Here is a 14275-nt window from a genome sequence, read left to right on the forward strand (position 1 = left end):
AGAAAAGAAATTCTGATCAATAACTTTGCATCAGAGCTACATTGTGTTTTGCAAAATGTCAGGAGTGACCAACCAGGTTTTTACCTAAAGTGAACATAGGGTAGTACTGATACCACAAAGAGATGATGAGAAGAGCAGTGTCTCTTATGGATATCTTTCTATACACCAAGTTTAATCCCCCTTCCACGGACAACAAATAATAAATTGATGTTAATCTGATAAATATAGAGATCATTATAAAGACAAAAACTGATGTTCTTATGCAATGACAAGCTTTTTGCTTAATTTTTTTTTTCTAGGAAAATTTCTAGGAGGTTTTCTCCCCAGAAATTGTGAAGATTTGCAAGCCCCTGACTCCTATAGGTTTCATAACCTTTCCCAAGAATGCTGCGTTGAATAAGCACAACTGAAAAGGATGAGATGACTAAAGAAGGAAATTACAAATGTGTGGTAATGTATTTGCACTCGTCATTTTCATTGCCTTTTTTTTTTTCCCACAGTTTCCCCAAAACTTTATCCCATGGACAAAGCTGCAACAAATACAGGGTGAGAGGGATGTAGTAAAAACAAGGGCAAATATGTGACTTCTGATGACCATAGCTGTTAACTATCCACAAGTTCATGGAAAAAGAGGGAGCATGGTAACAACTAATAGGCTCCAGAATGTCTCTCTGCAGCTCTGCAAATAAAATTTTACAAAAAGAATATAGATCAAACAGAAGGATGTACTACTCAGTAGAAAGACTGCTCAACTCTTCATTTTGGTTTCCTAAACACAATTGCAAACACGGTGTCTTAGGTTAGCAAGCATAGTCCCGGAAGGGATGTCCTTGCTAAGGGGCGCTTACGGCTTCCTCTGGTACCTGACAGAACCTATCAGCTGGTCAGTTTGAATATGGACAATTCTTTAAGCCACTTAAAGTTGTGACCATCTCTGTGATCCACATTTAAGAATAGGCAAACTCCCCCTCCAAGCTCTCTCTCGTTTCCGGCGCTGGCACAGGTGGCTGCGGGGCCCGTGCAGGGACCAGCGGGCCCAGCCAGGCCCTGCTCGGGTCAGGCAGGGCTGGGCCACGGCCATCCCGGAGTCATGGGCCTGTTCCAGCCATGGAACCCCCCCCACTGCCTTGCCGTGGGCAGCCGGAGCGGCTCGGCTCTCCCCCCTCTCCACTTCGATAAGAAACATTCAACATTCCAGCTGCAAAGCTGCAAGGCCGAGGTGAGATTAACCCTTTTACTGCTGTGAAGAGCTGAAAACCTGAGGGAAGAGAGAGAGAAGATGCTTAAAGCTGAAATTCTGTTGTGAAGCTATGATAGAGTATCCTGTTGTAATTTCATGAAGATATGGGGAGTGGAGTGTTCAACTCGTAAGCAAAAGCACCTGCGCTGAGATAGGCGGATGCTGACGCAGCTGTAATTTCATGGGAAGTTTTGGACAGGGAGAGATGAACCAGATGAGGACTTTTGCTCCAAATGGGAAAGGAGAAAACTTCAGTTCCTAGAGATGCTCCCAGAGATAGTCCTAGAGATGAAGATGATGAAGACCCTTTGCTCCCAGGGAAGGAGAAGGGCCTCTGTTTTTTGTTTCTGAACGGCTCAACCTTAAAATTGTACCCCAAAAAACTTCAAGAGTGGACCCTCGAAAGCAGTTGCAGGAAAAGCTGCAAGTCAGGGGAAGGGACTCACATATGAGCAGAGAGACTCCTCTTCCTAAATGGACTGAACAATATTTGGAAGTGGGCGGCTGTCTCGTTGTGATAATGTTTTCATAGCATGAGCAAGAAGAGACTTCTCTTTCTAAATGGACTGAGCAAGGTTATTATGGAAGTGGTAAACAGACTGAACATCTTAAGGGTTGTCTTTTTACATTGTCAGTGGGAGAATGGAGGAAGGTGGGGGGAGGAGGAGTGTTCTGAAGGTGGTATAATTTTTTTTCCTTCTTTTAGGTCTGTTAATAAGCTTCTTTACATTCTTTCAAGTTTGGTGTCTGCTTTGCGTTTCTCCTAATTCTTATCTCACAGCAGATAAACAGTAATGAATATTTTGGACCAAACCACTGCACACGGTAATTTATAAAGCAGTGGGAAAGTACAGGGCTAAAGCTATAGCTGAAGGAAGAGCTGTGCTACATAGTCTTTACTGTTGGAAGAGGAATGTGGTTTTTAAGTGAGTATCTTGATTGTCCCTCCTTGCAGGACTTCAGATCACATCACATAGCACATGAATAGGATTCCTTTCAAATTAAGTTAAACCAGAACATGCACTCCCAGTGTGTAACTAATAATCCCAAATGCTAACAGGCCTTCAAGTCCCCAGGTAGAGACTAGAGCTAATCCAAAATAAAAATCCTGAACTGCATGACGTGAATACCAAGTCTTCCACATGAACAGTTTTGTTGCCAAGAGCCACTTAAGTTGGGCCACACTACTTACTGTGTTGTACTGAAGCTTGCTGGCCACTGCTACCAGAGACACAAAAAGGAAGAATATCTGACGTTTTGCATACCATTCCCAATACTCTTCCTAATTTCCTTTGAATAACTGTTGTGTTGCAATCAGAAGAACAAATATTACTCTCAACCTTTATGTTTCCCTTTAAAGAGCTGTGAGTAGGACCAGACAGAATTTGAGCTGAGACATTCAGAACTCTATTTAATTTCTAATTTTTATCTGACAACCTCTATTGGTGGCACTTCTCCTCTGAATACTCCTTTTTGTACCTGAGCAGTAACTCTAAAGTATGAAACAGATTTTCCTATTTTACCTTTGAATTTTTATCAGTTTACACTGAAAATTACCTTACATAGTGGGCTAAAGTAATGTTTTCATATTAAAAAATGTGAAATATATAAAAATTCTGAAGATATTAACAAAATAGCATTGATTTTTTCCTTTCCCACCCATGGAAAAAAATTCTTGCTCTTTGTGTGAACATTTTTTTCAGGGAAGAAGATAACCTTATCTGATCTCCTGTTATGTTGCTTTACCTTATATTTCAGTGTGTCCTTAGAGTTGCCAAAGTCACACTTTGTAGGAAAAAAAATCCTGTCCTGTGATGGGCATCAGGTACTGGAAACCCCATTGCTTCCATTTTTTTTTTCCCCATTTTCCATGTTCTAGCTTTAGATTCATAGATATATATCAATTTCTATGTTTTGCATTAACAAAAACTGTTCTACAGTATGTGAAAAATATTTCACAAATGTGAAATTTTTCTGTTAAAATAATTTAAGGCAACCATTCAGTCTTTCATTTGAAAAGTTACATTCACAAATTCTGTGTCACATGCAGCTATATTTTTGCAATTCTCATCAACTCCCTTTCCAATGTTCAGCATAAATGAAATTATATTATTGCTCTCACCAGTGAGAATGCTCATCATTCTGACCTATTTTCTTTATTTGATCGTCAATTACGGTGTTATCTACTTCTATTTAAATTCCACATTGGACAGATATATTTTGAATAAGAAATTCTGTATTTTAAAGTATCTCACTTTTTCTATGACATTTATATGATAATCACATCTATTTATTTAGACATATTATAAAACAATCATAAGCACTTTCAAAGATAATACTGTGAAAATATAAAAATGAAATATATAATAGTTTGATAATACAAGCACTGATGTCAAGTTTACACTTCTGTCCAGTACTATATGGCAATAGAATTTTGCAAATCATAGACATGTAAGTATCAAGACTAATTTCATTGACAGTCTGCAAAAATAAAATTACTTAGAGATTTAAGCATTTCACAAACATTGTATTATTGAAAATTTTAAATTTCCTGGTAAAATATGTAGTTAAACAGGACTGGAGGAGCATTTGTCCAATTTGCTTAATGTAGGTCTGAAAGAAGTGGAGAAATTATTTTGTGTAAATTAAAAGAAAATACATCACTGATCATTTATTTAATTTTCTTTTTTTTTATGTGAATGGAAACATTCTTTTTTCACCCCCAAGAGAAACCCCTAATTTTATCCATTTTAAGACTGAGTATATAATTTCTACTTCAAAATTTGCAAGGTAGATGCTATTTCATGAAGGAGGAAATGTAGCCTTTTAGCCTAAGTAGCTCAGGTGTTTTCTAAATTTTCTGCATCCTTGTAAAACTATTTAAATAGCAAGATTTGAGGTTTTCTGGGTATCTGGATAAAGTTAACACAAATTTTATGAAATACATATGCTCCATTCAGGGAACAATAAGAGGAAGGCATACCTAAAGGCTAAGGCCCTACTGAAGAAAGTTCAAGAAGTAGCTTAGACCTTGCAGGAAGAAGAAAACTCCTGCCATGTTAATTTCTTGACTATAGAAGAGAAACATCTTCACAGTTTCAATATTATTGCCTATTCCGGAAGAACCTATTATCATTCTTTTCTTTAAAAGATAACGTCACTTTAAAATCTTCCAGGCCCTTTAAATTCCCTCTTCTATCTTGGATGAAGGCCAAGATACATCATAGCTCTCATTTCACACCTAATTTCTTTTTTTTTTTTTTTCTTTCATAGAACCCACTTGATTCCTTTGCCTAGGAGTGATAGTATGCACTGGCAGTGATCAATCTGTATGCTGTTGGAAATGCAAGAAGCATCCACTCAGTCTGTGAAGCAACTGGTGTTTAACGAATGAAAAAAGAGTCCATATATTACCTACTTTGCAGCCACTTACTTGCGTGAGCAGCTTTCCATAGCCACTGCTTTCAGGCTGCGTAGCATAATTACCCTATTCAAGTCCTGTTGTATTCATACATAAAATAATGGCAGCTACTGTCTTCCAAAGAAAGACTTCCAAAAGAACACAGTCTGGGAGTCATACAGAAGTAGGAAAGCTAGTGAAAGACTGGGGGATCAGAAAGGTCCTACGAACACAGCAGCAGCTTCGCAATGTAAAGTATGCCAAAGTATTTTACAACCTTCATCAATGAATATTGTTCACAAAAAAAAAAAAAATCTTTGTCTCTTTTGATTTAATAAATAATTATTATGATTTATAATTGTTGCAACGATTGGACCAATCCAGAAAGTCAATATTCAAGATATATTTATAGCTAATAACAGCTTCTTCATCGTGTACCTTGGAAATCTTTATTAATCCTTAATATCTTTCACACTTTAGTATGAAATTTATATTAAATTCATTTTAGGATGAAGGTGACTTTTACAACAGTTCTTGTCTGAGGAATGCTTTGCGATATACACATGGTCATCAGCACTTTGAGTGACAGATTATTATCTTATCTGGCATTCCATTTGCACAGGCAGTTTTCCAGTAGATTTGACATTGATCATCTGTCCATTTGATTTGTTAACTTCATAAAAAGTGGGATTTTTTTTACAAAATGACTAAAAGCTTGCAACTCAGAATAGAGATGCTGTTATTTTATATTTTACTTCATCATAAATTTGTTTTCCAGAGAAGTGGCTTTGGTTTGTGAAACTAATGACATTATTTTTCTTTCTCTATCAACTCTCCACAGCTAAGTAAGACTCAGGAATTTGGGGTTCAAATGTGATTAATTTGACTGGCACAAGAAAAGGGAAGCAAGACTGACAGCATGGGGAGATAGTAACAAAGTGCATCAATATGGACATGAAATCCTCATGTTACTGCATCTATGACAGTCAGGTCCTGTCTGCATGTTTCCCCTATAATAAATCTAATTTTCTTAGATCTTCTCTTTATCTACCAAATGTTTATGAAAAAAATGAGAAACCACAAATCAAGACAATGTATGATACTAGAAAGAAAATGAACTCTCCCAAATGGTTTTGGGAACACAAAATATCTTGGTTTATGTTTTTTGAATGTCATACTATCTAATTTTTAACATTCATTACATAGCATTTTCACAAAGAGGTTGTCTTTTTAAAAAAGGTAGATATTACAGCCTACCTATTTCTTCCCTATTCATGCAAAAGCTCACTGATACTATTTAGGAATGTGCATAAAAGTGAATGAATCTGTGTGCAAATAGCCACACATTTTCTGCAACATACGTGCATACAGGAAGTAAAAAAAAAATCCCAAATTTGGCAAATGCATTCATGATTCCTTCAAATTTGCTCATAATTCTTTTTTAGTTTGATTGCTTGCCTATAATCTAAAAAAAAACAAAACAAAAAAACCTAAATAGTCAAGATTAACATCAATGAGACAGGGAAAATTAGACAAAGCAATTTACTAATGGTGAAAAGAATAAATTACATCTCCATCTAGCCTCAAATACTCAACTGTGTTCCTACAAGAAAAATTGTTTCACCAGAAATACTTTTTTAACTGGATCAGTTGCTTTGTATTTACAGTAAAATGATTCAAGGGCTGACTAGGCACATTATTTTATAAAAATGCCTCAAAATATTATTATCAAAACATTGATTATTTTACTGAAACATCACTGCTATAATAGAAAATTGCCAACTCCCTTTTGAAGAAAGAAAATTTTATTAAAACAGTGAGGGTTGATTAACTGTGGCCTGAGTTCTACAACTGGTTCTGCTGAGGCTGCTGAGTCCAGGGTGCTGCCCTATGCTGTGAGGACATACAGGAATTTTTACTAGTTTGGGTTACTTAGGACTGTGTTTCATTTTTATGTATTCCACCTATGTGTGGTCAAGATGTGAGGACTTTTGGGATGTGGATTTTCTGCCACTCTTCCACTACCATCTTCATATCATTATTGCAAAAGAGTGATCCATGCCGAAGATCTGACAAGTGTGGATTTTTTCCATTCCCTGTTCATCCTCAAATCTGTTCCATGCTACTGCCAGCATAACACTGTGTAGTAAAGGACCTGCTTATTTCCTACTCTCTTTCTTGCTGGAAAATGTACTAAGTAGATACCTCAACTACATAAACTTCTCTAGTGGGTTTATATTACTTCCCTACACAGATGCGTAAAAAAGGATGTGGTGTTTTGGTTGTCATCTGTTATAAACCAAAAATACCACCATGTATAAAGAAGGAGCATGTGTCTTATGTTTAAAAAATTTCAAATATGTCATATTATAGTCATATTGTATCTTTTAAACATACTGTTAGTAAATGTTTACATGCTTTTCCCGTGATTATCCTCTCTCTCATGTCACACAATTTTTTAGCCAAAGCCAGCTACCACTGATATTAGTTGGAAAAGGCCCTTGGAAAATTACCATGATTGTCCTGATTTCTTCAGAAAAGAGGTTTAACCCTGAACTAGATGAATATTGTATTTTAATGAAATTTCTCAAAGACTTCTTTCCAGTCAGTAGAATTATTTAGCAAAATAGTTAAAAATTAAACATGAAATCATACTTATAATTTAAATGACTTCCACAGTTATATAAAAATCAATCTAACCTGTAATGGTATTATTTTAGTACAAAACAAATATATAAAGAAGTCATCTCTGGAGATGCCTCAAAAAAAAGGCAAAAAATATTGATTCTGTGAAAGTGCTTGATACTTGCTACAGTATCTGTTCATCTCAGAGATGTCCCATCTAAATAAAATATAACTAAACATATTCTCGTATGTGTATAAACGAAAATGCTTACTATACCTGTGTTGCCTTTTTCTTCAAATCTTCAGAAGTATACGGTCACAAAGTCTGGGTTTCATTTGAGCAATAAAGGCACAGTAGAAGCTGTTTGACTGAACCTATGTCATAGCTTTCATACTTACTGTGATCAAATTTTGTACACCAAGAAATGACAGTAATTTAAGCTTATGTACGACGATGTTTTTAAAATGTATCAACTACATTTTGAATAGATATTGCTTCCATAAAATGGATACTGTATCTAAGTAAAATTCCTTAAAACAATCATGCATGTTTTGCAATCATACATTGCAACAACAAGATCATAAAAATATAATGAGAAAGAATAGAGAATTATTAAAATGAAACTCAAAATTCCTCTGATCTGGAAACTCTCCATGCTAGTTGGTTGGGCTTTCTAATGGCTTTCAGAAAATTTGTCTGCCTTAGGAATGAAAAAAAAAATATTTTTGAAAGACAGTTTCTTTGGTTTTAGTGAACACAGAAAAGCTTTTATTTAGAATATGCTAATAAGTACAAACATTCATTTCCTAAATTTCCTTCAGAAACATTTTGCATTTTTTCTATAAGAAAGCCATACATTATTTCTGGTCACAGTTTTTAATTACCATTGCATATTTTGAGTCAAAGACAGTTGTCTGTTCTGTGAACACTAACTCCTAAACCAAGTAAACTCTGCGTGGCCTGTATATGATTTGCGGTCGTCAGCCTGGAGAGGGATAAGAGTGTGAAAACAGTAACATCAAAACTAACTTTAAACACCTTGGGAATATGTTCATCCTGTCACATCTATAATCAAATCAAAGTAAAGATTTTCAAGATTTGCTATTTTAAATAAGTACTAAAAGCTATTATGCATTACAAAATAAACTCTTAAGCGGGTGTGTAGTCCTACATATAGCCCAGACTTTATCTTTCTAATCTGGTGATGAATACAGCAGGCCACCATCTGGTGTGCGTGTACATCAACAACTACAATACAGCCCTACAATTTAATAATCACAAACTTTAACTGCTACTTACCACTTACTTCCAGCTACTGAAGGTCTGTGATTAAATCTGTCAAATAAACGTAGAAAAACAGCATAAGATTAACTGGTTTTGTTCCAGGCTGGGTTTCAGATGCAGACAGTGAAACAGGGAGAGCTCTGCTGTTGCTACGGAAACCTGACGCTGAGGATTTAATGACAGCATCAGATGGTATTGTACTAGAGATTGTCTGCTTGAGGAAGTAGACAGCATGCTGCTGATAAGAAATAAGAATGGATTCCAATAGTTTTCAATTTTCTTTATCAGAAGAATCCCTCCATTGCCTCAAATATATTAATTTGATAGCAGATACAAAGAATTTATATTAATGTTAGAAAAATATGTGAAACATAATCTGCCTGAAAGCTCTCAATGCAGGTAACTAATCTTCCTAAACCCTTATTCAATATGTAAAGTTTATAAAATTAGTACTGTATTTAAGTCTGAAAATATTTAATTCATTTATATATATATATGATTTCTCAAATAATTTGTCTTTAAACTGAAAACTTCTAAAAATGAAGACTTTTTGAGTTTTTGTGTTTTAACTTCACTAATTACTGCTAAAAAAGGATCCAGAGAGGAAAGATTTCCAAAAAATTCCAGATTCAAAGAGGCCTGGAACTATTAAATTTCAGGGATTTATTTCATATTCAGTCATTTAGTTTGGTAAAATTTTTACTTTGTGATAAAAATCATCATGTGCAAAACACAAATCACAGAGAGGCTGAAATTTTTTTATATTAATTTGCACTTTTAATCTTTGTGACCTATGGTATCTTGGTATCTTTTTTTCCATCTGATTTTCGGAGTGCATGTGTCATAAAGGGTTAGAATGGTTTTATCATCTCTGTAAAGACCAGGAGAACTCACACCTTCTTGAAAGCAACCAGGTATACTTAGACAATGTCCCAGAGACTACAGGATTTTGCAAAAAAAGAACATGAAAGAGTTACAGTGAGAAAGTGGAGGTCTGAATTTTATTCAGAGGCTGAAAAACTGCTGAGAAGACTGAGAAGCACAAAGGCCTCATAGGACACAAAGAGGCCAAGGGAAAATCATGCAGATTTCACTAGAACTCAAAAAGTCACTGAGCAGCTGAAACTAAGCTTAGGGAAGAGGAACTCTTAATGGTGATATGCACAAAAAGGGGCAGAGCTGCTTATAAATACTTCCCATTTCTATTCTCTTTATGAGTTTTTTCCTTACTCAAAATATTCAGTATATCAGAGACTTTTTATTAATATCTTGTTCTTTTTAGCTGATAGACATTTGTTGTGGTGGTGTTGTCATTGTTGTTGTTTATGAAACTCCTCAGTCTTGAACATCAAAGCCTGAAGGATCCTGATGTAACTGTTAGGTGAAATTCAGATCCTTGTCTTCAGAATTCTACCAGCAATGAATGCCATTATGCTTTTCTGAATCTAAGTTAATCATTGCATTCTTGCTTCAACTCTAAAGATACCATACATAACTGTAGTGGGACAGTGAGAAATATGACATTTAAAAATATGCTGGAAAAGGTATGACAATAAGGCACACTAAAACATTTTGGTTCTTACTGTGAATATTATGGCTGGATATCATGGCTGGAACGTAAATTGTCCTGCTTTGAAGAAACTACTATTGCTTATTTTAGATGAAAGACCATTGTGAGACACGGTAAAAATCTCAGAGTACCACTGAATTCATATTGAAAAGGATGAAATGGACTTTGTTAAAATACGCAATCACCTATACTGTATGACAGAATTGTTCTCTTTTAAGAGTATTGTACTGCGTAAAAATACATAAAAGAAAACCTGAAAAGTTATGTTGAATAACTTTAAATATGATTTAATCATATCTTGGAAAACAAGGATTGTATCGTATTTTCTGAATAAAGTCCAGAGGAGTACCACCAAGTTTATTAGAGGGATGGAGCACTTCTCCAATGAGGAAAGGCTGAGAGAGTTGGGATTGTTTGGCCTGGAAAAGAGAAGGATTTGGGGTGACCTAATTGCAGCCTTCCAGTACCTGAAAAGATGGAGAGAGACCAAAGTATGTAGTGAAAGGACAAGGGAGAATGGCTTAGAACTTAGAGACAGTAGATTTAGATTAGATATTGGGAAAAAATTCTTTACTGTGAGGGTGATGAGGCACTGGAACAAGTTGCCCAGAAAACTTGTGGATGACCCATCCCTGGAAGCATTCAAGGCCGGGTTGGCGGGGTCTCTGAGCAACCTGGTCTAGTGGAAGGTGTCCTTGCCCATGGTAGAAGGGTTGGAACTAGAGGATCTCTAAGGTCCTTTTCAACCCAAACCATTCTATGGTTCTCTGATCCTCATATTTGGCTCAATTTACCAAGATAGTTAGCATTCCAAGCTGTGTGAGTATCCTAATGTTGTCCTCTTAGGAAATTACTTCACTATTAAGTCTTATGTGTATCATGTTATGAATTACTATCATTCAAAAACTTCTGATTAACTGAATCATTTTCTCATTCAGTTTCTCATTTAGAAACTTTAAGGAATTCAGAACTACTACAGCACAGTCATACTAGCTATAGATTAATGTAAAAAATTAAAGTAATAGAGGTATAATCAAACTTCCAGGATAAGTAGTATCATTCAGATACTTCAAGTTTTGAATATGTAGCAGCAGATGATCAGTAGTTTGTGAATAAGACCAATCTTCTGATCTAGAAATTAAACTTGATTTTGGTTTATGTGTTTCAGCTCCATGAGCACAGTCAAATATATCGAGTGCAGTATAGTAGACTATAGTTCTCTAGTACTGAAACTCACAGCAAGTGCTATATTTATTATTCATGTAATTTCAACTGTTATAGACTCTATAGACACTAAAATAGATACTAAATTACAAGTGTGCATGTGTATACATACTAGTTACATTTGGTCAGAAAACTGATAAATATATTGTATTTATACGTAGAATTACAAATAGATCTTTATCAATCTACAGGCATAGTATGTATGTCAAATGAATGGATATATTAAGGGAACATTAAATCCTTTTGGTTGAATACTGTACCTCATGGATAAAGTGGGGAGATATGTAACATCTAAATATTCTCACATGCATAACCATTTTTCTGAAGTCTACCTCCTTATTGTTACAAAAGTGATATATAGATGTATTTGATGTTTCCCAATTTTCAGTCCTACCCTTGGACGTCTCCTGCACTGGGTCCTAATTAAGTATGATGTGCAAATTGTGCCCTTTTTTTCCCTCCATACACGTGTGCAAATTGTTTGGGGTTTGAGTCACTCTAGTGCCAATGAGACCCGCAGGTTGTTTATACATCAAAGAAAAACGTGGTTGTCACAAGGATCATTGAATGACCAGTGTGTTTCAGGTCTGCCATTGATGACCACACAGAACTCTAAGCAATGAAAAACTATCATTCCAGCTTCCCACTGAAATACCACATATTTCAACAAGACAGAAACATCCAGTCCAAATAGTTTACAAACCATTGGCTAATATAATAATAATACTACAAAGATCTCCCATCCTGGTTAAGTCACGTTTCTGAATAAATAAGCCTGTAGTGTCTACTCTGTTAATTCAAATCGAAAAGAAAAAAAAAAAAAAGGGCATTCTTTTGTTTTGGGGCTCAGCTTTAACAGCACATCAATAAGAAGCAGCATATCAGTGTAAATATCATATGAAGAAAACCTCAGAAATTCTCCCTGCCCATCCATTCTGCAGTCCATATTGTCAGTCCTGTGGTTTGCAACAGACATTACTTCTTCCATACACTTCTCTCCCTTTAAGCTCCCTTACTTCTCAAAAAACCCCACACCTGGACTACCTATAAGTAATTCTATTCTCATTTACTATGCACAATTTCTGTTTCTTTGTAAGAGTTGGTCTCTTTTGGGCAAGGACCATATATTATCTCACTCCACTTTATATGCATATATTTGAAGCTACATAAAAATGTTAAATAATGAACAATAGGAAGCAATTCAGAACACTCTCTTACCAAAACTTAAATCTGGCAAGATTTCAAGGAAACATTATTGGAAGCAAAGTGGGAACAGACATCAGTGAACTATCTGTAGATTTATCGTTGGTAGTAACTTAGAGCAGACAGCTCTTTATCTATACAGATATTACTTCAGCTCATCTCATCTCATCTCATCTCATCTCATCTCATCTCATCTCATCTCTGTCCTTCAGTATATATAAATATATATGAAGTATAATAAATAAAATAAGCACTTCAAGGAACCTTGGTTCATGTTATTGTATTCTGCATTGTCATACCTATAACTCAGACATTGTGTAACATAATATAAATCATAGTGATATAGTATTTTATATATGTGGTATAGTGATTAGCATTTTTGTACTCTATTTAGTAAGAAGTTGAAGATCTGATAACTAGCTATCACTTTATTTATCTTGCAGTAAATAGAGTTGTATTTTTTCATGTACAGCCTGTAAGAAAATACTGAACATTTTGCTGCTGGACAGGATTTTTCATCACTGGATTGCAGTTTGGTTTGAGTTGGATTTTTTTACAAAAAAAACCCCTATTGCTATCATTTAAATTTTACTTTTATTTCCATTTCCTTCAGAGAGACTTTGACAAATTAGAGAGATGGGCAATTACCAACCATATGAAATTTAAGAAGGGAAAGTGTTGGATTCTACACCTGGGATGGAATAAAACCAGCTTCTTCTAGGTGATGTCTCTGTACTTTTAGCACAGAGAAAAGACTGGAAGTCTTCTGGAGCTAGGAGGTGGTACCCAGATATGATTTTGTACCTTATCCAATGTCACTGGGGAAGTGGTTCGCAACAGAATGAATGCAGGCTGAACTTAAAATATACATTCATTTGTCATTGTCTTTCATCTAAGCTCAGTTTCACTTGGGATGAATTCATTTGATTATCTGTTCAGCCCCAGTCATTTCAAAACAGAAGAGAAAATGTTATTTTCTGAGAGGCTTCATTATTGTTTTGCACTTCCTCTAGTTCAACAGTGTACAATACAGCCGTGTAATAAAACTTCCTGTGATTAGAGTTATATTTTGTCTGTTAAGGTATTCATATTAAGAAAAAAAACCCCTATATGTATTTTTTTTTTTTTTTTTGCTAGTTAATTTATGACTTGGCATCTGGTTAATGTATGACTTTACAGAAAATAAAAGAAAAAACGCAAATACACTATTTACTGAACAAAAGATGTAAAATAAAATAAATTGTAAAATGTGATAATTAACATTCATCGAGTACTATTTTAGCAATCCAATTTCAAGCAATATATGCTTGAATAACAACTTGAAAATGTGAGGGTAAAAATGTAATAGAACTCTTTATATATAGCATTTAAAAAGAGTGACCCTGATATCTAGAAGATTATTCTCTCTTTTCAAATCAAACCCTTGGACATTGTTCCAACTGTGAGGAGACTTGAGTGACTGCCATTAATGATTCAATCTTAAAGAGTACCCCACTGTTTTGGAAGGACAGGTATATTTCTGCCTCATTTTCTCTTTTTCAGTTTTACCTCTTGGAACCATTATTCTGGCCAATGGTATTAGGCTACCTGAAAAGAATGGTGAAATATAATAAAGTGTCAAAAAAATCATGCATATTTAAAGCTCAAAAAGCAAATATGCAGCTCATGCACTGATACAAATAGTTATAATTTTTAATTTAACTTTTAGCCCAGAGGACAGAGTATTTG

The 14275-nt window shown here is 35.1% G+C and overlaps 1 protein-coding gene across 2 annotated transcripts in view; it reads right to left on the reverse strand.

Moving 5' to 3' along the window:
- The window catches only part of EYS (eyes shut homolog), an 860563-nt gene extending 851857 nt beyond the window's left edge, over window positions 1-8706 (reverse strand). For both annotated transcript variants that reach the window (XM_048297572.1, XM_048297571.1), the window contains exon 1: window positions 8566-8706. The gene's annotated coding sequence lies outside the window, so the exon portion shown is untranslated. The remainder of the gene's footprint in view (window positions 1-8565) is intronic.
- Between the last annotated feature and the right edge of the window lie 5569 nt (window positions 8707-14275).

Source organism: Corvus hawaiiensis, chromosome 3, assembly GCF_020740725.1.
Source record: "Corvus hawaiiensis isolate bCorHaw1 chromosome 3, bCorHaw1.pri.cur, whole genome shotgun sequence".
Classification (NCBI taxonomy): Eukaryota; Metazoa; Chordata; class Aves; order Passeriformes; family Corvidae; genus Corvus; species Corvus hawaiiensis.